This window comes from Danio rerio, chromosome 19 (assembly GCF_052040795.2).
Source record: "Danio rerio strain M-AB ecotype USA chromosome 19, GRCz13ab, whole genome shotgun sequence".
Taxonomy (NCBI): Eukaryota; Metazoa; Chordata; class Actinopteri; order Cypriniformes; family Danionidae; genus Danio; species Danio rerio.
The window spans coordinates 49,092,501-49,120,000 of NC_141039.2; the positions used below are offsets into that span (position 1 = coordinate 49,092,501).

The 27,500-nt window shown below is 37.1% G+C and overlaps 1 protein-coding gene and 1 long non-coding RNA gene across 9 annotated transcripts in view; both read right to left on the reverse strand.

The window, feature by feature from the left end:
• Positions 1 to 27,500, reverse strand: part of ext1b (exostosin glycosyltransferase 1b) — a 177,087-nt gene that overhangs the window by 94,350 nt on the left and 55,237 nt on the right.
• LOC147832678 (uncharacterized) lies at positions 20,291 to 27,189 on the reverse strand. Its single transcript, XR_015517275.2, has 3 exons — positions 24,738 to 27,189; positions 22,306 to 24,512; positions 20,291 to 21,062 (listed from the first exon to the last, which is right to left on the reverse strand). It is a non-coding gene; the product is annotated as an uncharacterized LOC147832678 (long non-coding RNA).

Below are 27,500 nucleotides of genomic sequence, written 5' to 3' on the forward strand. Positions count from 1 at the left end.
TAAGTTTGATGCCAATTTGACATTGCAGTTTTGTGCGACGTGACTATTGCAGATTCACACATTGTGATATCGATGCTGAAACAATATATCGTGCAGTCTTAATTTTAACATGGATATCGCAATGCTTAAATCCCCAATGGTAATATGGATTATATAGTAGTCAACATTTAAATGTGGATCAAAACGTTTCATCAAAGTTGTCCAAAACCGACAACACTATCACTAATTCTTGTGTTGACAATTTTGAAAATGTATTTTGATCAACATTGAATGCTGGCTACTGTAGTTGACCAAGTACAACAGTTCAGAACGCATGAGAATTGTGGAGTCTCTTCAGTGTAACAATCATGAAGTTATGGAAATAATAATCAGTAAACCATTATGACTTGGTCATATGACCAAAATACACGTACACATTTTCCTTATAATGTTGCTATAACACCTAAACATTTAAAAGATCATGAAATTTCACAATTCTTAATACCAAAGCAAAATGAGACCGTAAAAACAAACTACCAGAAAGTCAGATAGATAAAACGATATAGAACAATGGAATGATAGATGGAACTATAGATGGAAGGATAGCTACAATGATGGATAGCTAGAAGGATGGATGGCTAGAACAATGGATGGCTAGAAGGATGGATACAATGACAGAACAATAGCTCGAACAACAGATGGCTCTGAACGATGGATGAATAGAACAATGGCTAGAATGATAGAACGATAGCCAAGCGATGGATGGCTAGAACGATGGATAGAATGATGGATAGAATGATAGAACGATAGCTAGAATGATGGATGGCTTGAAATATGGATGGCTAGAATGATGGACAGAACGGTGGGACGATAGCTAGAATGATGGATGGAATGATAGCTAGAAAGATGGATAGCTAGAATGATAGATGGCTAGAACGATAGAAAAAACATTGGATAGAATGATAGCTAGAATAATGGATGGCTAGAATGATGGATAGAATGATGGAATGATAGCTAGAATGATGGATGGCTTGAATGACGGACAGAACGACGGAACTATAGCTAGAACTATAGATGGAATGATAGCTAGAAAGATGGATAGCTAGAATGATAGATGGCAGGAACGATAGAAAAAACAATGGCTAGAATGATGGATAGGACGATGGATAGAATGATAGAACGATAGCTAGAATGATAGATGACTATAACGATGGATGAATAGAACAATGGCTGGAATGATAGAATGATAGCTAAATGATAGATGGCTAGAAGGATGGATACAATGACAGAACAATAGCTCCAACAACGGATGGCTTTGAACGATGGATGAATAGGACAATTGCTCGAATGATAGAACGATAGCCAAGTGATGGATGGCTAGAACGATGGATGGAATGATGGATAGAATGATAGAACGATAACTAGAATGATGGATGGCTTAAAATATGGATAGCTAGAATGACGGACAGAATGATGGGACGATAGCTAGAACGATGGATGGCTAGAATGACGGATAGAAAGACGGACAAAATGACGGAACTGTAGCTAGAACTATAGATAGAATGATAGCTAGAAAGATGGATAGCTAGAATGATAGATGGCTGGAACGATAGAAAAAAAATGATGGATAGAATGATAGAATGATAGCTAGAATGATGGATGGCTAGAATGATGGATAGGACGATGGATAGAATGATAGAACGATAGCTAGAATGATAGATGGCTAGAACGATGGAAGAATAGAACAATGGCTGGAATGATAGAACGATAGTTAAACGATGGATGGCTAGAACTACGGATGGCTAGAATGACGAACAGGACGATGGGACGATAGCTAGAAGTATAGATGAATGATAGCTAGAAAGATGGATGGCTACAACAATGAATGGCTAGAACGATGAATAGAACGACGGATAGAACGACGGAACCGTTGCTAGAACTATAGATGGAATGTTAGCTAGAAAGATAGCTAGAACAATAGATGGCTAGAGCAATGGACGGATAGAACGACGGATGGCTACAACAGCGGATAGAACAATAAAACGATAGATAGAACGATAGATAGAATGATGGCTAGAAAAACGGATGGCTAAAACGATGGATAGAACAATAGAGCGATACATAGAATGATAGAATTACAGCTAGAATGATGGATAGACAAATAGATAGAATGATAGAACGATAGAACGACAGATAGCTAGAATGATGAATAAAAAAATGGACAGAACGATGGATAGAATGATAGACAGCTAGAATGATGGATAGATAGAACAATGGAAAGACTGAACGATAGATAGAATAATGGAAAGCACGATGTAGAACAAAAGAATGACATATAGATTGATAGACAGAACAGTAGATAGAACAACGGATAGATAAAACGAAAAATAGAATGATAGACAGAACAGAATGCTGTTTACTGTAAGAATAACCTTGATTTGTTTCTTATTAAAAGCTACAAATCAGACGGAGTTTGTTGTTGTTGTTTTTCAAAAACTTAAGATTAAAAAAACTCTGGATGAGGAGTGTGTGTGTTCATGCTAAAACCTCATTTTCAAGTATAAATGCACTCGTGTAAACAGCACCTGAGGGTCAAACAACTCATTTGGAACTAGACTCTAAACCAACCATAAAAACTGGCTTGGTGGAAAAGTGGTAAGAGATCTTCACCCTCGGCCTGTACGGTCATATCAGAGGAAATATTCGCCTTGAGTTTGGAGTGATGATTTCAGCGAGGCTGCCAGCTGTAAGCTTTACAGATCTTGACACGGTGCACACCCCGCTGAGAATTCGCCTGCGGTCGAGACTCTGAGGTTACTGCTATGACATTCATCTGAACTCACTGATAATTTATGCTTCTTGAGGATTATCGATGTTGTACATGCGTGTCAGTGGGCATTACTCCTACTTTAGAGATCTGGAGGAGAATTAAGGTACAGTCAGCCAGACATGATCTAAACAGTTGAAGCCAGAAATATTCGCGCTCCTCTAAATTTTCCTTTTTTAAATATTTCCCAAAAGATGTTTAACAGATTCAGGAATTTTTCACAGTATTTCCTATAATATTTTTTCTTCCGGAGAATGCCCTATTTGTTTTGTTTCGACTAGATTAAAAGCATTTTAAATTTTTTTTTAAACCATTTTAAAGGACAATAATATTAGCCCCCTTTAGCTATATTTGTTTTAGATTGTCTCCAGAATAAACCACTGTTATACGATGGCTTGCCTAATTACTCCAACTTTAATTAAGGGTGGCTAATAATTACATAGGTGGAACGATACAACGACAGATAAATTAATAACGACAGACAGGTCGATAGATGGAAAGATAGGTTGAAAAGAACGACAGATAGGTAGAATGATACAACAACAGAAAGTCTATAGAACACCACATGTGTTGATAGAACGACAGAAGGAGCGATACAACGGCATAGGCGAACGATACAACGGCATAGGCGAACGATACAACTACATAGGCGAACGATACAACTGCATAGCCGAACGATACAACGGCATAGGCAAACGATACAACGGCATAGGCGAACGATACAACGGCATAGGCGAACGATACAACGGCATAGGCGAACGATACAACTACATAGGCGAACGATACAACGACATAGGCGAACGATACAACGGCATAGGCGAACGATACAACGGCATAGGCGAACGATACAACGGCATAGGCGAACGATACAACGGCATAGGCGAACGATACAACGGCATAGGCGAACGATACAACGGCATAGGCGAACGATACAACGCCATAGGCGAACGATACAACGGCATAGGCGAACGATACAACGGCATAGGCGAACGATACAACGGCATAGGCGAACAATACAACGGCATAGGCGAACGATACAACGACATAGGCAAACGATACAACGGCATAGGCGAAAGAATACAACGGCATAGGCGGAAGATACAACGGCATAGGCGAACGATACAACGCCATAGGCGAACGATACAACGGCATAGGCGAACGATACAACGGCATAGGCGAACGATACAACGGCATAGGCGAACAATACAACGGCATAGGCGAACGATACAACGGCATAGGCGAACGATACAACGGCATAGGCGAAAGAATACAACGGCATAGGCGGAAGATACAACGGCATAGGCGAACGATACAACGACATAGGCGAACGATACAACGACATAGGCAAACTATACAACGGCATAGGCGAACGATACAACGGCATAGGCGAACGATACAACGGCATAGGCAAACTATACGGCATAGGCGAACGATACAACGGCATAGGCGAACGATACAACGGCATAGGCGAACGATACAACGGCATAGGCGAACTATACAACAGCATAGGCGAACGATACAACGGCATAGGCGAACTATACGGCATAGGCGAACGATACAACGGCATAGGCGAACGATACAACGGCATAGGCGAACGATACAACGGCATAGGCGAACGATACAACGACATAGGCGAACGATACAACGACATAGGCGAACGATACAACGACATAGGCGAACGATACAACGGCATAGGCGAACGATACAACGGCATAGGCGAACGATACAATGACAGATAGGTGGGTCAATGCAATAATTTGGGTGGAATGATACAACGATATAGGTGAACGATACACGGAAGATAGAAGATTAATAATTCAGGAGGACTATTAATTCTAATTTCACCTGTCATTTAATAAGGATTTTAGTTTAGATTAGACTTCATTGTCATTATGCAAAGTACAAAAGAAAACCAATGAAATGCAGTTAGCATTCATCTAGAAGTGCAAATAATAGATGAATAAATATATAAATGTATATACAACTTTACGGGAGGTGGTGTGGTGGCTCAGTGGTTAGCATTGTTGCCACACAGCAAGAAGGTCACTCATTCGAGTATCAGCTGGATCAGTTGTCATTTCTGTGTGGAGTTTGCATTGTTCTTCCCTTGTTGGCATGGGTTTCCCCCACAGTCCAAACTCATGCTCTAAAGGGGGTGTGTGTGTGTGTGTGTGAGTGTGTGAATAAGTGTGTATGGGTGTTTCCCGGTACTGGGTTGCAGTTGAAAGGACATCCGCTTTGGAATAAATATGCTAAAATAGTCGGCGGTTCATTCCACTGTGGTGACCCTGATAAATAAAGGGAATTAGCTGAAGGAAAATGAATAAGTGAATGAACTTTATGGGCTACAATCCACAGTAGAAAGAAATTTAGAGGTGCGGCTATTGAGAATATAATACAAGTTGCAGGACTAAAGCCACACATTAATTAATTTCAGCTGACCTCTCCCCCATTCTTTTTTATATTTGTAATTAATTAAATGTTTACTCTCCTTTTTATGAGAACTAGTGGCTTATTTTACTTATGACAGCACAGTTTTGCTCATTAACAGCATTTATTTTCATTCATTTGGCAGATGAATGACGTGACATACAAATGAAATCATATTATAAAAGTCAGCAATTTGGCATCAGTCAGTCGTCATGTTGGAAATTAGCCAATCACGGCAAGGTCATTTGCATAAAATCTTAGAAGTACAGTGGCAAATAATAAAATAATAAATATTATTTTATAATAATAAATGTTTTTATTTTTGGTAGAAGGGGAAAAATAATCGTTGCCCCTTGAGTTATGACATTGATTTAAAGTTGACATCTGCTTGCTCCATTGTTGGAGTGATTTAGGAGGGCGTGTGAGGTTTACGTAGTGCGGTTCCTGTGGTGTATTGAGTTTCACATGGCCCTCAGCATGGTTTTATTGTCTTGTGTAATGTTGCACTACTGTTATTTCAGTTAGCCTCAGTTTGTACTTTCGTTTTATTTCTTTAAGCTGAGGCTTTTACGCCAATTAAAGTGGCATCTATCTCTTTCAAATTGCGTTTCATCTGTTTTTCTCAATGTGTGGAAGCGTTCTCTGTGATTACATGCGCTGCATTGTGCATTCATCTCTCATTCAGTCACTGCGCTTTTAAAGCGGAGTTATTTTTAAATGCCTCCGTATATTGCAGTATGGTAAGCCATAGAGTGTGATGTGGAGCTGTAAATGAGGATAGACGCTCGACACGTGAATGCTGCTTATAGATCAGTAGCAGATGCAGACTTTAGAGAGCTACTGTTTTTAGTTCACATAAGTGAGAGGGAAGATCAGGCTGAATGCATGTGTCTGTTTATATACAGGCGGCGCATATATATATATATATATATATATATATATATATATATATATATATATATATATATATATATATATATATATATATATATATATATATATATATATATATATATGCGCAAAGATGGGGGTCTTTTTAAATTTTTATATTTATATTTCTTTATTATCATATTATATTTATTTTTATTTGTTAAATTTCTAAAAGTTATTTTTATACTTATTTTAAAAAGTATTTTAATTTATTTTGTTTATTTATTTGAATTTTTATTTATATTTTTTGTTTATTCTTATATTTATTTTAAAATGTAGTCTTATGTTTATTTTTGTATTTATACATTTTTTATTAAAATTTTTTATTTATATATTTCTATTTTATTTTTTATTTATGTATACATATATATTTTTTATTTATCATAATTAAATATATTTTTTATTTTTATATTTGTTCATTTTTATCTATATATTTTTTATTTAAACGTATTTATATATTTATTTTTTATTTGTTATTTTTACATATATTTTTTATTAAATTTGTTTTTTTATATTTCTATATTTACTTCTATTTATATATTATTTTATTTGTTATTATTAGTTATTTATATTTTTAAATGTATTTTTAATTTTATTTATATGTTTATTTTTGTATATTTATTTTTATTTATTATTTGTTATTTTAATTTTTATTATTTAATTTAAATTCTTATATTAATTATTTATTTTTAGTTATTTTTATATTTATATATTTATTTTTATTTATATAATTTTTCATTTGTAATTATTAGTTATTTATATTTTTAAATGTATTTATTTATTTATTTTTAGTTATATTTTTTATTTTTATTTATTTATTTTTGTTTATTTTCATTTATTATTTATTTTTAATATTTATATTATATTCTTATATTAATTTATTTATTTTTATATTTTTTCTTTATTTATATATTTATTTTTATTTATATAATATTTCATTTGTAATTAGTTATTTATATTTTTAAATGTATTTATTTATTTTTAGTTATATTTTTTATTTTTATATATTTATTTTTGTTTATTTTCATTTATTATTTATTTTTAATATTTATATTATATTCTTATATTAATTTATTTATTTTTATATTTTTTCTTTTCTTTTTTTGTTATTCTTATTTTTAAATAATTTTTTTATTACTTTTATTTTTTATTTTTGGTGATATATTTTTTTATTTGTTTATTTACATTTTTGTTCATATTTACATAAGCATATGTATATATTGAGCTCAAAATACACATAGAATATTACAGGCTCAGATTGATGTGTGTGTGTGTGTGTGTGAGGGTATTTGCTCATTTGTGGCTTTCTCATGAACTTGATCTGTGTGTGCGTGTTTATTCTAGTCTGATCGCGTGTTGGAGATCACAGGGCAGCAGGTGCTCAGGGGGTCACACACAAACAACTTGGGTCAAAAGTCTTTCTGGGAAAAAAGCGGCCTGTCAAAGAGTCCGAGACATACCGGTGTTCCTCTGTAAGATCAGTGAGAGGCCAGACTGTCTGACAGCCGGGCAGAAATGCTGTATTTTTACAGCATGACTGACCCTGGATCAGCCTCCAAGAGCAGCCAATGAGATTCTTTGTTTTAGGCTGGCTGTGCCTGAAGGTTTGTTTGGACAGTGATTCAATATGTTGACTTGCTATGAAAAGTGAAGCAAAAAGCATGAAATGGCATTCGCAGTTCATTCGCATTCAGCTTTTGAGTCAAACTAAACTTACATTGGGAAATAATGATGAAATAATGGCAAGACTAGATTTCTGTGTGTTGTTTTTGCTTGTAATGAGGGTTTCACTCTCTCTCTCTCTCTCTCTTTTTGTTTTCCTTTATTCAAAGTTGGTAATGTGATTTCATTAAATCCAGAATTCACAGGGATAGTTTACCCAAAGCTGAACATTCTGTCATTCGCTTGTTTCTGTTGAACACAAAAGAAGATATTTTGAAGAATGTTGGTAATCTGTAACCACTGACTTCCCTTAAATGTTTTTTCCTATTATGAAAGTCAATAGCTAGTTTCTTCAACATGTTTTCTTCAGCGTTCAAGAAGCTGGTGAAGATTTCTAACTCTGAAGGTGAGTAAACAGAGAACACATTTTCATTTTTGGGTGAACTATCCCTCTAAGTCACTATTCATTGTAGTAATTGACATGCGTTACAGATCACTTTAATACAGTGGTTGTCAATTTTTTTTCATCAAGTACCACCTTCGAAAAAATTGTCCCTACAAGTACCACCATATGACCACTTTCGCACTGTCACTTTAATGGTTTCTCTTTCACGTGTCTTTCTCAACTCGTTCGTTTATTACACAAATGAGAGTTAATATGAATAATCACTAATCACCGCGTTTTGACACCTATTTGACCATTAAAGCGCTCACGTTAAGATTACTTAGATGTGTGCGCTCCTCTGCTCGTCTCAGTGTGCGAATGAGACCGAATGCTGACCGCGTGCTTATGTGTGTGCGTGTGTTGCACACAAACATAAGCATGCGGTCTTTCGCGCTTTTGGTATATGATGCAATAATAGTTTATCTTGATTAATGGTTTTTCATAATTGTAAGAAGCCGAAATCGGATTTTCGATTAATTGCACAGCCCTAATAGTGACTATAAACAACTATTTTTTTCTTTTCAGTAGGTCATGGATAAAATATGGTAATTCTTACGGCTTAATAAAAAATAAATACGATTTTTAGAAATCACCAGGCGACCCCACCCTTTCATTGCCCCGCGATTCCTCAGGGGGTCCCGACCCCCACTTTAAAAACCACTGGGTTAAAGTGTAAGGGATGGTCGACAGTTTAATCATTTATTCATTTTCCTTCAGCTATTCCCTTTATTAATGTGGGGTCACTATAGCGGAATGAACCGACAACTATTCCAGCATATATTTTACACTGCAGATGCCCTTCCACAGTACTGGGAAACACCCACACACACATTCATGCAGTACAGCCAATTTAGTTCATCAACTCCCCTATAGCGCATGTGTACTGTGGAAACCCACACCAACACGGGGAGAACGTGCAAACTCCACACAGTAATGCCAGCTCGCCCAGCTTTAAAATAAAGTGGGACCGATTCTTTTTTTTTCAGTGTATGTAAATAAATGACTATGGAAGTCAATGGGTGCAGTCGACCAGCATTCTTCAAAATATCTTCTTTAGTGTTTAACAGAAAAAATAATCATTGAAAATTTGCAGGATGAGTAGATGATGACAGAATACATTTTTGCGTGAACTGTCACTTTAAACCAGTGAGGTAAGAGTCTTCACTGGCTCCGGTCCACTTGTTCAGTACATCTGCATCTACATCCTTCTCAATGCACATCACATCCCGAACACGCTCACCCACAGTCCATTCAGCACGGTGACAAATCAGAGTACGTCCACCAGCTATTCAACACCACCAAGAAAAAAAAACCCCGCAAGGCCATTCAAATGTCATTCAGCGCGAGGAGACTCCGTCATTTACATTTCTACAGCTCTTTACATAAAGATGCACATCAAGGCCCTGAGAGTCTCGCTTTCCCCCCCTCAGGACCCATCTGGTGTTATCAAAAAAACATGGTGGGCTTCCTCTAATGGCTCTGCTGCAACAAAACCAGATAAAGACAAGGTCGAGGTGGGAAAATGTCAAACTGGTTGTATTCAGAGAGGAGGTTGTGGAAGTATGAGAAGTGCAAGCTGAAGGACGAACGAGGAGTTCACAGGGTGACAGGAGAGAGAGTTCAGGCTTTCTGCAGATACACGTAAAAGTGTGTGTGTGTGTGTGTGTGTGAAACAAAAATGGAAATGCTAAACCTACCAAACATAGAGAGATAAAACGCTTGGCTTAGAATGAAATGACTACAGCATGCTTCCACTTTAAAGAAGCACTCCTTTTTTTCTAAATAAGCTGATTTTACAGTTCCTCAGAGTTAAAAACTTGAGTTTTACAGCATACAGATGATCTTCGGGTCTCACAGGAGAACTTTTAGCTTAGCTTAGCATAGATCATCGAATCAGATTAGACCAGGGGTGGGTAAACTTGGTCCTGGAGGGCCGACGTCCTGCACAGTTTAGCTCCAACCCTAATCAAACACATAGATTTCTTGTGATCTTAAAGACACGGGCTGTTTCTCAATTTGCGTTCTTCAGCGGTCTTGCGTCCTCGTGTAACGTCATCATCAGCTGCCAAAGTTCAGTTCCAGTACTCAAGACCGCAAGTACGGAGGACGTGTGAAACTTCCCGGATGTGATCTTGATATCGAGGACGCACCGATGCAGACTTGAGCACCGAACTCGCTCTGGAATTCCCAGAAGTCATTGCAGCTGGAGGTGGGAAGAGCAGCATTTTATTTAGATTTATTATTAAAGTTCAGAGATATAATTTATTTACCTCAGGAGTTTCCCTAAATGAAACGGTGAAAGTAAACATTACCATGGACATCTTAATAATGGAATAAACACATTAAGGGGTGTTTGTTTGCTGAAATTCATATTAAAATGTGTTTTATTTATATTGTGCAGAGTATATTTATTATTTTTTTATGCAAAGTATATATTTTGAAAAGGGGAAAAACAATAAATCGCTGTATGAGTGCTGTAATGTTTAAATAATTTACATTTAAAACGCGTGAAGGTCATGTGACCATCAGGAAGAACGCAGCATCTCATTTCTCAAAGGACGCGTTCTCTGCCCTCGCGGTCTCCTGAGTTTGTTCTTCCGAGGACACCTGGCAAGACCGCACTCTACAAGAACACAAGTCCGTTCTCAGCGTTCTTGGAATTGAGAAACAGCCACTGATTGGCATGTTCAGGTGTGTTTGACTGGTATTGGAACAAACCTCTGCAGGGACACCGGCCCTCGAGGATCAAGTTTGCCCATCCCTGGATTAGACCATTAGCATCTCTGACCAAAGAGTTCCGATAGTTTTCTTATTTTAAGCTCAACTTTTCTGTGGTTACAGTGTGTATTTGGACTTCATGGAGTTCTTCTTGATAGTAGGTTAAAGTGTTCAATGCAGATCGATAAAATGGTAACAGTTATGGGAAGAAGTTTATCGATTATTAAGAGATGTGTGGAATTTTTACCACAGTACTGCATCTCCTAAATTGTTCAGGCAATTGTTCTTATCTAGATTATGGTCCAGTGGTATGTTCGAGTACATCAAGACTACTGTGCAGCCCCAGATTAAACAAATCTGAACTATTAACCTCTAGTGAAACCATAAAATGAGCCCATTTTCTTTTTAAAAGTGAAGCGTTTCTTTAAGAAATGTTATGCTACACACACAGAAACACACACATACACAAAGTAATCTAAAAGACAGGGTCTGGCCTTTGCCTTGTTTGTGCTTTACAGCAAAAAGAGATGTCCAACAGCACCAGGGACATTTCCAAAGGCATAGGGGTCAGTGCCGCTGTCTGTGTGTGTGTTTATCACTGCGAGGAACAGACACACTCATCCACAGGGGTCTAGACCCATAACAACATGCAGACGGCCCCATGCCTGGTCAGCAGCCAAAGGACAACCATGCACAACAGCCACAGCCAGGATCACAAACTAAATAAATATGTAGATATAATAATGATAATAATGATAATAATAAAAGTAGTAGTAGTAATAATAATAATAATAATGCTGATAATAATAATAGTAGTAGTAATAATAATAATAATAATAATAATAATAATAATAATAATAATAATAATAATAATACTGATAATAATAATAATAATAATAATAATAATAATAATAATAATAATGCTGATAATAATAATAATAATAATAATAATAATAATGCTGATAATAATAATAATAATAATAATAAAAATTATGCTGATAATAATAAAGCGGATAATAATAATAATAATAATAATAATAATAATAATGCTGATAATAATAATAATGCTGATAATAATAATAATAATAATAAAGCGGATAATAATAATAATAATAATAATAATAATAACAATGCTGATAATAATAATAATAATAATAATGCTGATAATAATAATAATAATAATGTTGATAATAATAATAATAATAATAATGCTGATTATGATGATAATAATATTAATAATAATAATAATAATAATAATGTTTATAATAATAATAATAATAATAGTAGTAGTAATCATAATAATAATAATAATAATAATAATAATAATGCTGATAATAATATTAATAATAATAATAGATATTATTATTAATTCAAAATACTAATACAAATAATAATAATAATACAAAAAATAATAATATTAATATAAATAATGCAAATACTACTACTACTACTAAACAACAACAACAACAACAACAACAACAACAACAGCAATAAGAAGAAGAAGAATGCAAATAATACTAATAATAATACAAATAATAATAACAACAACAAATAATAATAATAACAAATAATAATAAAATATCAATAATATTAATAGTGCAAATAATATTATCAAGTTTATTATAATTATTAATACTACTACTAATAATAATAAAATAAAATTTATATTAATAATGCAATAATAATAATAATAATAATACAATTTCTTAAAAAATAATAATGATACACAAAATATTATTAATAATAATAATAGTAGTAGTAGTAGTAGTAGTAGTAGTAGTAGTAGTAATAATAATAAAACAATGGAATATTTATCTTTAAAATTGCATTATGCATGCCATATTTGTATGTGTGAATATTTGCTACAATTATGTTATAATGAAAATGCTTTTAAATCTAAATGTATTGAGGACAAATAACATTTAATGTGATCATTTTGCTACCATTTCTGCCTGTACGCGTTACACGCATAGAGTAATACTTTTTCATTTTAATATTGCAACTTATAAAAGAAATTGCATTTATTTAAATACATACATTATTATAAATGACATAATTATTTATTCATTTAAATATGTATTGTAATAGGTATAAAAATAATTAAAGTACGAATGGAAATGAAATGAAGGTAAATGAATGAACGAACGAACGAATGGATGAATGAATGAATAAATGAAAGACTGGAGCATATCAACATGCTTCACCAACAAATATAAAGCATTACAGGTTGTGAATGATGTTCTTGTGCGGTCCATCTTGATCCAGTCTACACCACATCAGCTGGGAATTTCCCCACAGAGCTAGCAAGCAAACCGATCACAGCATCCGAGAGAAATAAAACAATCTGTTTGGATTTCCTCCATCTTTGTGGGCAGGAAGAAACCGAGGGAGAGGGAGGAAAGAGGGGAAAATTCATTATGCTAGCGGGCTGATGAAAGGAAGAGGTGGAGCTGGACTGATTTCCAATATCCCCAACTCAATGCAAATCTGACTGCATTCTGCATGTACCGCTGAAGTCAGAATTATGTGCTGTCATCATGGCAAAGAAATCAGTTATTAGAACTGAGTTATTAAAACAATTAAATTTAGAAATGTGTCAAAATATTATATTAAACAGAAACTGAGTGAAAAATATATAAAAATTTCGGAGGGCTAATGATTCTGACTTCAACTGTACGTATACAAAACCACAGGGTGACACACTCATAAGTATGCTAAGCTTTCCTGAACACTTGAGACTTGCTGGAATACCTGCAGAGCGACAAACACACTTCACACATCGTGACCCCCCCCCCCTCTTCTTTCCTTAAACTTCTCTGCAATGGCTCCTAATGAGGCGCAGTGGGACTGATTTCTTCATTGCGCAGACCCTCGTCCCCCAATTGTGCTAATACACCTACAAGTCTGTTCACCAGAAGGGCTACAACCCTACAATATCATGCACGACGCCAAACAATACAGCTTCACCACCCTTAAGTCATCATGAAAAATTGTCAAAGACAGAATTTCTTTAGATGAACTTGACAGGAACAAGGTAAAGCGTTTTGGGCAGGTTTCCCAGACAGACAAAGATGAAGCACAGCGCTAGAGTAGATTTCAGCACAAATGATGATATTAGCAAGAAAATCGATCATAATCCAGTCTTGCAGCGTCTGGGAAACTGCATGTGAAGTGTAATTTATAAAACCGGGAACTTTAAAAGTTGCTCAAGTATAATCATTACACAGAACCGCAAAAGTTGAACAGGATGCTCATTAAAAGATGATATTAGATTATCTTCTAGTTCTACCTATAGTGCTGAATGTAAAAACGATCATCATAATAGAAATAAATCATTCAATTACATAAAATGCAAAATGGTAAACAAATTACATCTGTATTATAATGAAGCATGAAATTAAAATTCAGAACTGAAACCAAAAATTCTTGACGTACTTGGTCGAAAAATAAAATGCATAGAATTTTTTTTGTTAAATAAAATAATTTGAGAATTTGATAATTTAACCAACTTAAAATTTATATATATATATATATATATATATATATATATATATATATATATATATATATATATATATATATATATATATAAAATAAGCACATTTTATTGACAATAAAAAAAAATTAAGTATTTTTTCAGCTCATATTTTCAGTCACGTTTCTCTTTTAGCAGAAAATTAAAAATGTGGTATTTAAGCCAAAAAAAAAATGTACACAGGGGTTTAGACCCAAAACAACATGCAGATGACCTCATGCCTAGTCAGCAGCCAAAGGACAACCATGCACAACAGCCACAGCCAGGTTCACAACCTAGACAAATATGTAGATATAAATCTTCAACTTTAACACCTGAACAGCAATAATAATAATAATAATAATAATAATAATAATAATAATAATAATAATAATAATAATAATAATAATAACTGATTAATAATAATAATAATAAATATTATTATTATTAATGCAAAATACAAAGATTACAAATAATAATAATAATAATATAATATTAATATGAATAATGCAAATAATACTAACAACAACAACAACTACAAATTATAATAATGGTGCAAATAATATACATTTTATTAATAATACTATTATATACTAATATTGCATCCTAGGGTTGGGCCAAAAAAAATGTTAACTGTTTTTATTGACCTGTCACCACTGTCAATAACCATAAAAATGTTCAGTATAAAGTTTCAGTTTGAAGCACTATGGTTTTACTAAAATGTGTCTTAGAGCGTGCACTTTGGAGAGAATGCCAATAAGCTTTGTTTTCAATAGAGGTTGATGGTCACGTACTTAGAGACGCCAGGGAAGCGCGAGCACAAAACGCATGGAAAATGGTTTCATTGTCAGTCTGCTCTTTTTATGTGCTTTTAAACACAATATATGAACAAACTCAAGTTGGGTTGCGTCATCGCCACTTCAGGTCAAAATAACAACACGTGCGAAAATGACTGACGTGTCAAGCAGCAGTAAGGAGATTGAAAAAATAAATAAATAAATAAAAATGTAAGGATGTTGCCAGAGTGGCTTTTTGGTTTCTTTTGTTGTGCATCCCAGTCACTAGCAGACCATCTGAAAGATTTTTCAGCATAGGGGGTAATGTAGTCATCCAAACTCCAATTTGTAATGTTCAGTATGTGTTTGAATGATGGTCGGTTCCTTTATTTGAAAGCTCAGATTTGATTATCATAATTTGTTTTGATAAAGAGCTTGAGGTTTACTGTATCAAAATAATCCACACCTTTAAGATGTTGATCTACTTTAAAGTTTGCTTTGATTGTTCTGCATTTACACTTCACCATTGCACAAATGGGTGAGCCTTTGAGCTCCAAGTGGGCCATACAAACCTGGAGTTTTTCATTAATTTAATGCCTTGTGCATGACAGAGTCCAATATTGTGCTTTATGAATGTCTACACCTACCCCAACCTCACAGTAACCTGTTGTGTTTCATTAACGTCTACACCTACCCCAAACATAAACCTAACCGCACAGTAACCTGATGCGTTTCATTACCATCTAAACCCAACCTCACAGTAACCTGATGTGTTTTATTAGTATCTGCTCCACCTACACCACCTAAACCCATCCTACTTATGGTTTAAGTCCCTCCCACTTTGAAGGTTCCCCGAAACTACGCGGTGTAATCCATTCCACTTGGAGGCCTCCGGGCTGCAGTGATACCTACTTGAGTCTCTTTAACGCTTTTGTTTACTTTATTACAAGAAATAAGACATCGGATACTGTTGTTTATTTATTAGGTTTTTTTTTGGTTTGACTATTAAAACTATTTGCCTTGATAATGTTGGTAAATTAAAACAAGCTGGTTAAATAAATAAAAAATCATAATATTCCTGAATGGACTGTATCGCCCAGCCTCAGTGCATCTCTACTATTTTCAGCACTTATCTGCCAAATATGAGACCATTCGACTGTAGAAATTCACTACAGAGGCCTTCTAACAACTGCGGTGACCTTTCATTGACCACAAAGCATCGATAAGATGGTTTCTCCCCCAAAGGGTTGAAGTTTAATTAAAAAATCTGAAGCATTACTTCCTTCTCCCTGTTGTTACGATGTTCCCTAGAGAAAAGCAGAAGTAGCTCAGTCCCCGTTAGTCATTATGCACAGTATCCATCTCTCACTTCCTAAAACTTACTGAACTTTAAATCATGTGTGGAGTCAATAACAGGCGAGTCAAAGTTCAACAGATTGCCTTTCTAGAGGGCAAAACAGTTTTGAAACAGGCAATGATGAAGCAGCCATCTCAAAAATCTATTCAGCCATGTTGTTTTGATTCAGCAACTTTAATAAGCGCGTATCGGACTACTAACTAGCTCAGATTCGGCACTGTTTAACTTGCCAAAAAACTCGTTATGATTGACAGTCATATCTATAGCAACAGTTCAGTGCCTCACAGGTGTATCATGACTGTTAATAGGATGCTACCTGTTTTTGGTTAAATTAACATTTAGGCAGAGCTACTTACGCCAGCCTGATTTCACCAAGTAGGTCTTTTTCCTGGATTAACATCTATGTTGATCCTGGAACAACATTCCAATCAGCCAATCAGAGTTAAGAGATATGTTTACTGCTTCTGTTAAGTTTAGGCTTACGGTTAGCTTTTGGCGCTTCGACATGATTGTTATTCAACTATTACAACAATACCAACATACCAAATATCAAATCAAGTTTTAAAACAGCTCAGCTTTTGCTGCTGTGTGGATTAATACTGAATGTGTGTCACTGTTTTACTTATGGTTAAGAATAGAGCAATAGGCTGGTGTTGAACTGCATTGCTTTAATGCACTCCTGCATTGAGCTCACACATACAATCTGCACTCTGACTACTTCAACAATGTTTATAAGCCGTGGTGGGCATTTCTCTGTATCCCGCTGAATGCAGTTGACCAATCATTACAGACTGGTTCAGATCAATCAGCGCAGATTAGCATCACGCTAAGGAGGGGTTTGGGAACAAATGAGCCGCTAAAGGAATCATATGGAAGTTGTTAGGATAATTAGGTAAAAAATAAATGCATATTATAAGACATGTCATTTTCATCTGCTTATCTGGGGCCGGGTCAATGGGGCAGCAGTCTTAGGATAAAACTCCAGACTTCCCTCTCCCCAGACACTTCCTCCAGGGCAATCCCAAGGTGTTCCCAGGCCAGCCGAGAGACATAGTCCCTCCAGCGTGTCCTGGGTCCTCCCGAGGCCTCCTCCCAGTGGGACATGCCTCCCTAGGTAGGTGTCCTGGTGGCATCCATTGCCTGAGCCACCTCGGCTGACTTCTCTCGATGTGGAAGAGCAGTGGCTCTACTCCGAGCTCCTCCCGGAAGTCAGAGCTCCTCACCCTGTCTATAAGAGTGCACCCTGCGGAGGAAACTCACTTCAGCCACTTGTATCCAAGATCTTGTCCTTTCGGTCATGACCCAAAGCTCATGACTAAAGGGGAGAGTAGGAAAGTAGATTGACCGGTAAATCTAGAACTTTGCCTTTCGGCTCAGCTCCTTCACCACAACGGACCGGTACATCGACCGCATTACTGCTGCCACTGCACCAATCCACCTGTTAATCTCACGCTCTATCATTTCCTCACTCGTTAACACAACCCCGAGATATTTGAACTCCACCAAGGGTAAGGACTTTCCTCCAACCTAGAGATGGCAAACCACCTTTTTCCATTGGACCACCATGGCCTCGGATTTGGAGGTGCTGATTCTCATCCCAGCCGCGTTACACTCGGCAGCAAACCGCCCCAGCGCATGCTGAAGGTCCATGTTTGAAGAAGTCAACAGAACGACATCGTTTGCAAAGAACAGAGATAAAATCCTGTGGTCCCCGAAACGGACCCCCTCCAGCCCAAGGCTGCACTTTGAAATTCTGTCCATAACAATTATGAACAGAATTGGTGACATGGGGCAGCCCTGCCAGAGCCCAACATGCACTGGACACAAGTCTGACTTATTGCCGGCAATGCGAAAAAAAACTTCTACTCTGTTCATACAGGGACGAGACAGCCCTTAACAGAGCGCCTCTGACCCCATACTCCAACAGCACCTTCCACAAAGCTACGAGGGACACGGTCGAATGCCTTCTCCAAGTCGGGCATACTCCTATGAACCCTCGAGCACCCTGGTGAGGGTATAGAGCTGGTCCAGTGTGCCACGGCCCGGACGAAAACCGCATTGTTATAAGAAAATTAAAGGTTTTTTTTGACCTTGCATGCAGATTAGACTGTTGTTGGAGACCCCCAAAACCAAAATAAGACCTTTTATGATGCAAAATAGGGGCTGTTTAAGAACCTTCAACGTCGCTTAAATATTAGAGGGATATTAGAACCATATTAAACTTCTGCAGATTGGCCTAAATCCATTGCAATGTAGACTAGTCCTAAAAGAACACTGCTGAGAACATGTGCACTTCATTGATTCCCACCTAGGCCATTTTCACTCTCCCCTGTGTTGCTTAGATTGAAGACACCGCTTCCACTTCCAGTCAGAACAGATGGATTTTCAAGTGCTGTGACAGACAGTTTTGGGAATCACAGATAGTGGTGGTGGCAGTGATTTGGGGAGGGTTTGATTAATGGCCACACTGCAAATCGGGGGAAAGAAGAAACATCGTCCCCCTACTCACTCCCTCCACCAATCTACAGCCTGCCAAGAGCTCTTCACAGCACAATGAGGCAAAATAAAGTCCAGAGGCTAAGAAAGGCCTGTTGAGGGTTTTTTTCCTGCACGCTTTTGTGCTTCCATCCAGGGGGAGGGCACGACGGCAGCGCCTTGGCATTGCAAATCTTTTCCTGGGCATTGATGGACGTCGCTGTGCTGGAACGTTCCCGCACCGCAGCTCCATCTCTGCAGATTTTGGCACAATTGCTTCTCCTCCCTGTGAGGTTGGGCCCTTCATTTCCTTTCATTAAAGCCCCCAGTTGAAAACGCTAATAAAGGCAGTGTCTAATTACAGAAGCACGTCTCCACAGTACTATAGAAAATCATCAGGCTAATACTAGTTTCCACTATTCTCCTTTTGCTTTGAGCTTGATTGATTTTTCTGGAGAGCTCTGGTTTTGTTTTTTGCTCTCTGTTATGGTGAATGCAGGAACTGGAGGTGGGTGTACGAGACCAAGTCCTTTCCTGGTATATTCTGAATCACTCGTAGTTGGCAGCTGTGATGATGGACACTGGCCAAACGGTTTGTGCTTGGGGAATTGTGAAACCAATTTGTACAGTGATGACATGCAGATGCCTTTCATAAAGACCCTTATAAAAAAAGATGACTGTTTGCTAGGGATGGACGATATCGTTTTGCAATATACCAGTAGAAATGTAAAAAATGTAAAAATTCGTCTCAAGATAAAAAGAAAATAGACTTATATTAATGAAGATAAAACCTACAATAGGTCTGGGTAATGATTTACTACAGTACAATACATTTTTAACCAGTTTTCAAACATTTACTCGCCAACTTTCACTTTATTCATTCATTCATTTTCTTGTCGGCTTAGTCCCTTTATTAATCTGGGGTCGCCACAACAGAATGAACCGCCAACTTATCCAGCAAGTTTTTACGCAGCGGATGCCCTTCCAGCCAAAACCCATCTCTGGAAAACATCCACACACACACTCATTCACTATGGAGAATTTAGCCCACCCAATTCACCTGTACCGAATGTCTTTGGACTGTGGGGGAAACCGGAGCACCCGGAGGAAACCCACGCGAAGGCAGGGAGAACATGCAAACTCCACACAGAAACGCCAACTGAGCCGAGGTTTGAACCTGGTTTCTTGCTGTGAGGCGACAGTATTACCTACTGCGCCACTGCCTCGGCCTACTTTCACTTTAAATTCACTTCAAAACATCAGTCGAGTGTTTGAAATCTCATTCAGAAAGAAGAGGAAAGGGGTTTGGGGAGAGTTATTAAAACCTAACAGGCTCCTCCTCCTCACTATTTCTGTTTGTCATCAAAACTGAGGGGCGTGGTTAGGTATGTAAGCCAAGCCCAATACATCAAACAGCACATATGGAGGGCACAAGCTGCGCCCAGGTGTTTGCCTTTCACACTAGCTGCGTCAGCAGTGCGTAGCGGATCGGCAGCTTTCACACAGATCAATCTATCTCTGTCTATTCTATCTAGTTACCAATCCATCTATATAAAAACACACATTTTTACATTTATATTTACATAAATTTTTTATTTTTTATTTTTTAATTTTTCATCTTCACCAAGGCCCGAAGCAACTTCCTCCAATGCTGTTTCCTTAAGGCTGATTAATACTTCTGCATGAAACACCGGCGTATGCTACGGCGCTGACGCATAGCCCTTCGCCGTGGCCGTCGCTGACGTGCACCTCTCAAAAATTGTAACTACACGTCGCAACGATGCATAGCGCAAGCTCTGTGATTGGTCGGCTTGGTAGCACTGACGAGTCTGGGCGGGACCGAGAGCCACGCAAATGGCGCGAGCTGGACGCGAGCACAATGGAGCGATTGTTTACAAGTGTGGAGTCCCGTGAAGGAGCTCCTGATGGAAAGTTTTGTTTTGTGTTTACTAGGGGTGTAACGATACACTCAGCTCACGATACAATGTGTATCACGATATAATGTTCACGATTCGATATGTATCACAATATTTGGAATAAAAATTGAAAATTAAACTGAAATGCAAATTTTACCAAGTAAACTATTTTTTATGTATTTCTTTTGTTTCAACTTGTTAAACTGAACCTTCTATAAGAAAATAAATTAAACAGGCCTGTCTCTGGAAAATAAAACTATTTAAAAACTTCTTAAAAATATTACTGAAATGACAGAGACAAAATTAAGGAACAATTTAAGTAAAGGTGCAAAAACAATAAGCTTTCTATCCAATTGAATTTAACAGTAAGAGCTTAAGCCTTTGCTTGGTCACTTGCATTTTTTGTATGTGCAAAAAAAAAATCCACATTTCCAGGTATTTAATTCATATTTAATTAAATTCATTTGGAGATATCTCTAATTACAATTGTGACTAGTCAAAACTCATTTAGAGATTTCTGCAAATATTTTTCAATGGAAGTCAATGGAGGAATATGACTAGTCATAATGTATTTGCACATATCTCCAATCTGATTTCGTACTAGTACAATTGTAATTGCAGATATCTCTAATTGTCATTCTGACTAGTCGAATTTAATTATATTTTGACTAGTCATAATTATGAGATATCTCTAAATATATTTATGGATAGTCAGAACAAAGGTTTAAATGCTAAAACAGCTTGCCATACACGCGCGTCTATCAAAGCTCACGGTCAGCTCACGTCATGTGTGATTTTGCGGCGGGAACATTATATGAAGACAGAATGATATTTTAGGGTGAATTGTACCTTATAAATACAGTATGTGACTCTTTCAACACCATTAGGAGGTATCCATGTCGCTGTGCAAAGTATGTAAATCACTGTGAAGACTTTAAAACTTCGGCTATGTTTGACCCAGTATGCGTGTCAAAAAGCGGACGAGTCTAAAGCAATGACTGTACAACCGAAATGTTGCCAGACGTCTGATTTTGAGAGGATGGGCCATCCTCTATTTCAGCTCCACTCATCTTGGTCTGCTAACATTACTGCTGCTGCAATCTGAACTCACGTACGACAGCAGGTGGAACGTAGCTCACGTGCAAACAGCTCAACTAATAAGAGAAAACAGACGTCATATCGTAATCAAATCGTCATAACGCCACGATGCATATTGTGACATTTTTGCATCGCAATAAATCGTACAACGATAAATCGTTACACCCCTAGTGTTTACCACATAGTTAAAGTTGCTGCACGTCCGCCGGTTCCTGCCTCAAAATGAGCGAGTTTGAGCCACTTGTACAACCAGGAAGTGTTCAGGAAAAGCAAAACAGAAGCGAAGAAACTCGACACAGAGGAACATTTACACCTCACTGCCAACTAGCGTTTCGGAAGTGTTAATGCAGACCGACAGAGACAGCGCGCAGAAGTATAAATGCACAGCTACACGCGTTGCCTGCGCCGTGAGTTACGCCAGTCACTTGACGCAGAAGTATAAACCAGGCCTTACCCTGCAAGTCTTTGTATTTTGCTCATTATACATTTACAAAAAATTTTTAAATATTTAAATTCTAGATTTACAAACATTGACTCTTTTTTTTTTTTAAACTTGTGGCTAAGAAATAGCCATTAGCTTTTTTTTTTTTGATGGGTCCAGTAAAAATATTGGCAAGCCAAGTAAAAATCTGAACCACTGGTCTGATTGGGCCACTAGAAAAAAATTCTTAGCGTTGAACCCTGCAGGAGCAGACTATATTTCTTTCCCTAAATGACATGCACAGATGAACTGTTCACAACAAAACTAGCAATGGAAGCGAACAAATCAATATGATTAGTTGATTTCATTTGTACTCTAGGTCCATACCGCCGATCCTTATTGTTTGCCTTCTTCATATTCTAAACCCTGAGCCTGCTACAACTGCTCTGGTTTCTGGCTATTGCCTCGCAAGCTGTTTATTTTAATTGAAGGTCCCTTTTAAACAAATTCTGCTGACTTGGCTTTTCTCTCCCGCTGACAAGATTCACAGGATAAATGGGGCTCCAGACGAGGCGTTTCTCACAGCGGACAGCCAACTAGCATGTGTCCAAGACTTGCACATCTTTTTTCTTGCATCTCTTGGGGTCACAAGCAATGCCGCCCCAGATCCAGTCCAAGGAGCATCTACAATAACCACAGTGCAACTCACTCATGTGCTAAATTACAGGCACAAATGGCCTCCTTTCACCTTTTGAGCCTGACAATTTCTTCCTAGCATGCAGCTTTTCACTAGCAGTCCGGGAACATAATTGTATTTTGTGAGGGGACGTTTAAAAGGTAGAGACGAGGGGGGAAAAAAGGTGAAAGGAAAACCTGTGGCAGCTCTGACAACGTCATTAGGGAAGTGAGTGTTGAACTACAGCTATCCTCCCGTAATGAAGTTCTCCAGGTTGCCACGTATCCTCCTCAGGCATACAGCAGGCCATAATTAAGGTTTTCTCCCAGACACAGGTTCAGGTCCTTTCCCAGGTGCATTGACTCAGTGGAATGCGATAGGTGGGTGTCAGAGCTTTTTTTCTGAATAGGATCCCTAAGGCAAAACTCAGTCATGGCCTTTAAGTTCACAGAGGACACAGACATGGGAGGAAATGCAGCCGTCCATACTTCTCTATGGGGTCTGTCAGAATACAAATGCATTCCAGGAACCAGAACGATTCATTTAGGAAGTAATGCACTTGGAGGAGGGGATTAAACACACACAAGAGGCTTCATTCTGGTTGGCATGTTCTCCATTTTTAATACAGGTAATGTAATGTGTGTATTAATATACTGCATTTACACACCAGCTATTGGTGGAGTAGAGAGAGTGATAGAGCTAATTCAGTGGATGGGGATGATTGGGAGGCCATGATCAGTAGGGCTGAGTTAGGCCAGGACATCGGGGTTACACCCCTACTTTTTAATCAGAAGTGCCATGGGATTCCTGATGGACCTCAGTTTAACATCTCATCCAAAAGACGATGCTCACTGGCAGTATAGTGTCCCCTTCACTATACTGGGGGATTAGGACTTACACAGACCGCAGGTTGAGTGCCCCCTGCTGGCCTAACTAACACCACTACACAAACAAATGATGAAGCATGGTCTTTAATCATGGGTCTAAACCGTTTGGTTGATGAATTACTATTGATCACATAGTCCACTCCTTGTAAGATATTCCAGCCATTCAACAGATTCCTGTTGGGAGGGCGATTGTATGAAGAAATGCATACATTTATAACATTACTGTTAGGTTGCTTTAACAGAATATCTATCTATCCATCCATCCATATATCTATACTAAGATAGATAAAATAAAAAAACAACACATTTTTACTTTTTTTTTAAGAAAAAAAATGTTTATCAGCAATTTAATAAAAATATTTACTTAATCACACTAAATTTTTCGATATAAATGTGCAGCCCTAATGTAGATCACCTTAAAAAAAAAAACATTAGGGCTGCACAATATATATATATATATATATATATATATATATATATATATATATATATATATATATATATATATATATATATATATATATATATATATATATATATATCTATATATATATATATATATATATATATATACACATATATATATATATATATATATATATAAAAAAATAAAAAGTTTTGTGCACCAGCAGAAGAAATCGGCGCGCAAGCACAGAGAAGGTTATTACATAAATGCGATGCCGACTTCTAATACTGCGCTCACGACATTTGTCATTGAAATAATAACGCCATAGATGTGTGTAAAAAACAAAAGGCCTGCCGCCACACCAGGAAAAAATGCTAGAGAAAACGCTGCAATGCGTGCATCCGCAATACTCAGGATGAGACTTAATTTTTAAAACCATCTTTTATCGTTTAATCTTTATGTATATAATGATGACCATGTTATTTTACATTTGATTTGTTTAATTTCTGTACTTGAATACTGTTAAGGTATCAACGCATAAAACGGCAGGCGCAAAAGCATCATTTTAAAATAAACGCCTCATACTTGTTTTTTTTTTTTTTTTTTTTTGATGCACCGCGCAAAACCTTCTCCACCAACCAGAACGGCACTTTTGTTCACATGCACGGAGCTGCTGAAGTTACAGTAAACAGCACTTGGAGGCGCTCAAGCGCAAAACTGTCAATGCGAGTGCACATTGAAGAAGACGCCCAGAGGCGATATGAACGTGCCGTAGCTTACTGCTCTGTGAACAATAATCATTTCTATAATCGCTAGAGCTGCTATTTGAACAATCCATACTTTTTCGAGTCACCAGTAACTTTAACAACAATCGTGTGAACTTCCTCTGTTCCCCTTCTTCTGTGTTATAAGCAGGGTGTCAGAAAATTAAAGTTGTGCAGCGCCATCTAAGGTCAAGGAGTGATTTTGCATCCTCTTCTGCTTGACGCCAGTGGAGAAAAAAAAAAAAAACGCTTGCGTTTGAATACGCAAAACGTCTCGTACAACGCTGACAATAAACGCAAACAAAAATCGGCCCAGTGTGTAGGAGCTTTTAGACTTCCAAGACACCAAAATGCACTGTAATTTTGCTTGTGATTATTATAAATGTGTGCAGATGCACTGCATAAAGAAAACCTTAGTCCTGAAAACCTGAAATCTTTCCAAATATAGAGTTATTCCAATTATATTCATATCACAGCATACCAAAATATTGCAATGACGTATTTTTCCAATATCGCAGTCCTAATCATCTGCATTTATAAATTCGTTGTGTAACTTGCAAGGGAAAGACTCCATTTTTGGCGACATCCTTGCCATGTAAACGCTGCCTAAGAAGGTTAGAGCCACCTCAGAAGCACAGCAGTTTGCAGAGTAAGTTGACCTGAGTGCGATCTGATCTCTCGCACAGTTGTGTGTGTGTGTGTGACAGAGAGAGAGATTTACAGCTGTTCCCAGAACACTAGAGCTACTGAACAAGCTGTAAAGTCTGCCATTTGCAATCAGAAAGAGACTTGCATGGTAAGTAATGGCGGAAATTAGCATAGTATAAATGTCACCTTGATTAAGTCGAGGGGTTTTTGTCATTATCCTCCCATTCTTTTTTTCCACCCATATGGATCTCTGCCTAAATATTAATGACACATTTATTGAAGTGCTGTGACTTATTTAATACAAGAACGTCTACTAAGGCTGCATGATACTGGAAAAAAAATGAATTTTGGAGAAATAATATTGGAAAAAAAAAAGGTATTTAAAAATACCTTTTAAAAAGGTAGCAGCCTAGTGACAGCTCGTGTACCTTTATTTCTGAGAGTGTGGTGTACGATAAATATTCTAAAATGCCTCCAGAAGACAGCAACTGTTCATGCAAATAATAAACTAGAATCCAGACTCGATGCAACTATTGCGAATGATCACACTGCAATATCAATGCTGAAGCCATATATTGTGCAGCCACAGAGCATATTTTCAGCACCAGGCGTTTTTTTTTTTCCCCCTGTGGTACACTGTCAGAAAAAAATTCTATAGGAGCATCCTGCTACTGACACCTTCAACAAGCTGGATGACTGACAGCGCACAAATCACTAGCGCAGTTATGATAAGGACAAGCAGACCCTGTCAGTCAGTGCCGACAGGAGACCACAGCAGTCACAGGCTGAAAGATACTTGTTTACAGATGCTACAAATATAGAAAAAGAGAGGACTGAGGATTAAGAATAAACAAAAACACCATTTTCAAACTTTACTGCAGAGTCAAAAAAGAAGAGGGAACTGTCAGAAGAGCTGACAGCAGCATATTACACGATCTACTCAACAACAATTCCATTGCTTCCTCACATGCTTGGTGACTACAGAGTGTTTCTGAGTGGCATGAGAACATGACACTTTTCTTTCAGGAAGTGGGAAGACATGGCTAATTCACTAACGCTTTCATTTTTTTGTGAATAACACAACACTCAAAATCAATCAGGCAGACTGTTAAAGAAGATTTCTGTCCGTGGACTGAAGGCTGGTGGAAATTTCATGACGCTCCACAGAAACCGCACAGAACAAATTAGAAAATATAAGAACTCAAAGAACAGTAACATGAATGCGTGTATGGGTGTTTCTCAATACTGGGTTGCGGCTGGAAAGGCATCCGCTGCGTAATGCATATGCTGGAATTGTTAGCGGTTCATTCCGCTGTGGTGACCTCTGATATAGCCGAAGAAAAATGAATGATGAATGTTTGTTATCATCATCATCATCATCATCATTAAACAATACTCATTTAATATTAGGATTTTGTGTATTATTTTTAGTAGTATTAGCATTAATAGTATTTTAATACAATTTTTTACTTCAAGTATTATTAATAACATTGTTTATAAGTTTTATTTATTATTATTATCATCATCATCATCATCATCATCATCATCATCATCAACAACATTGAATTATC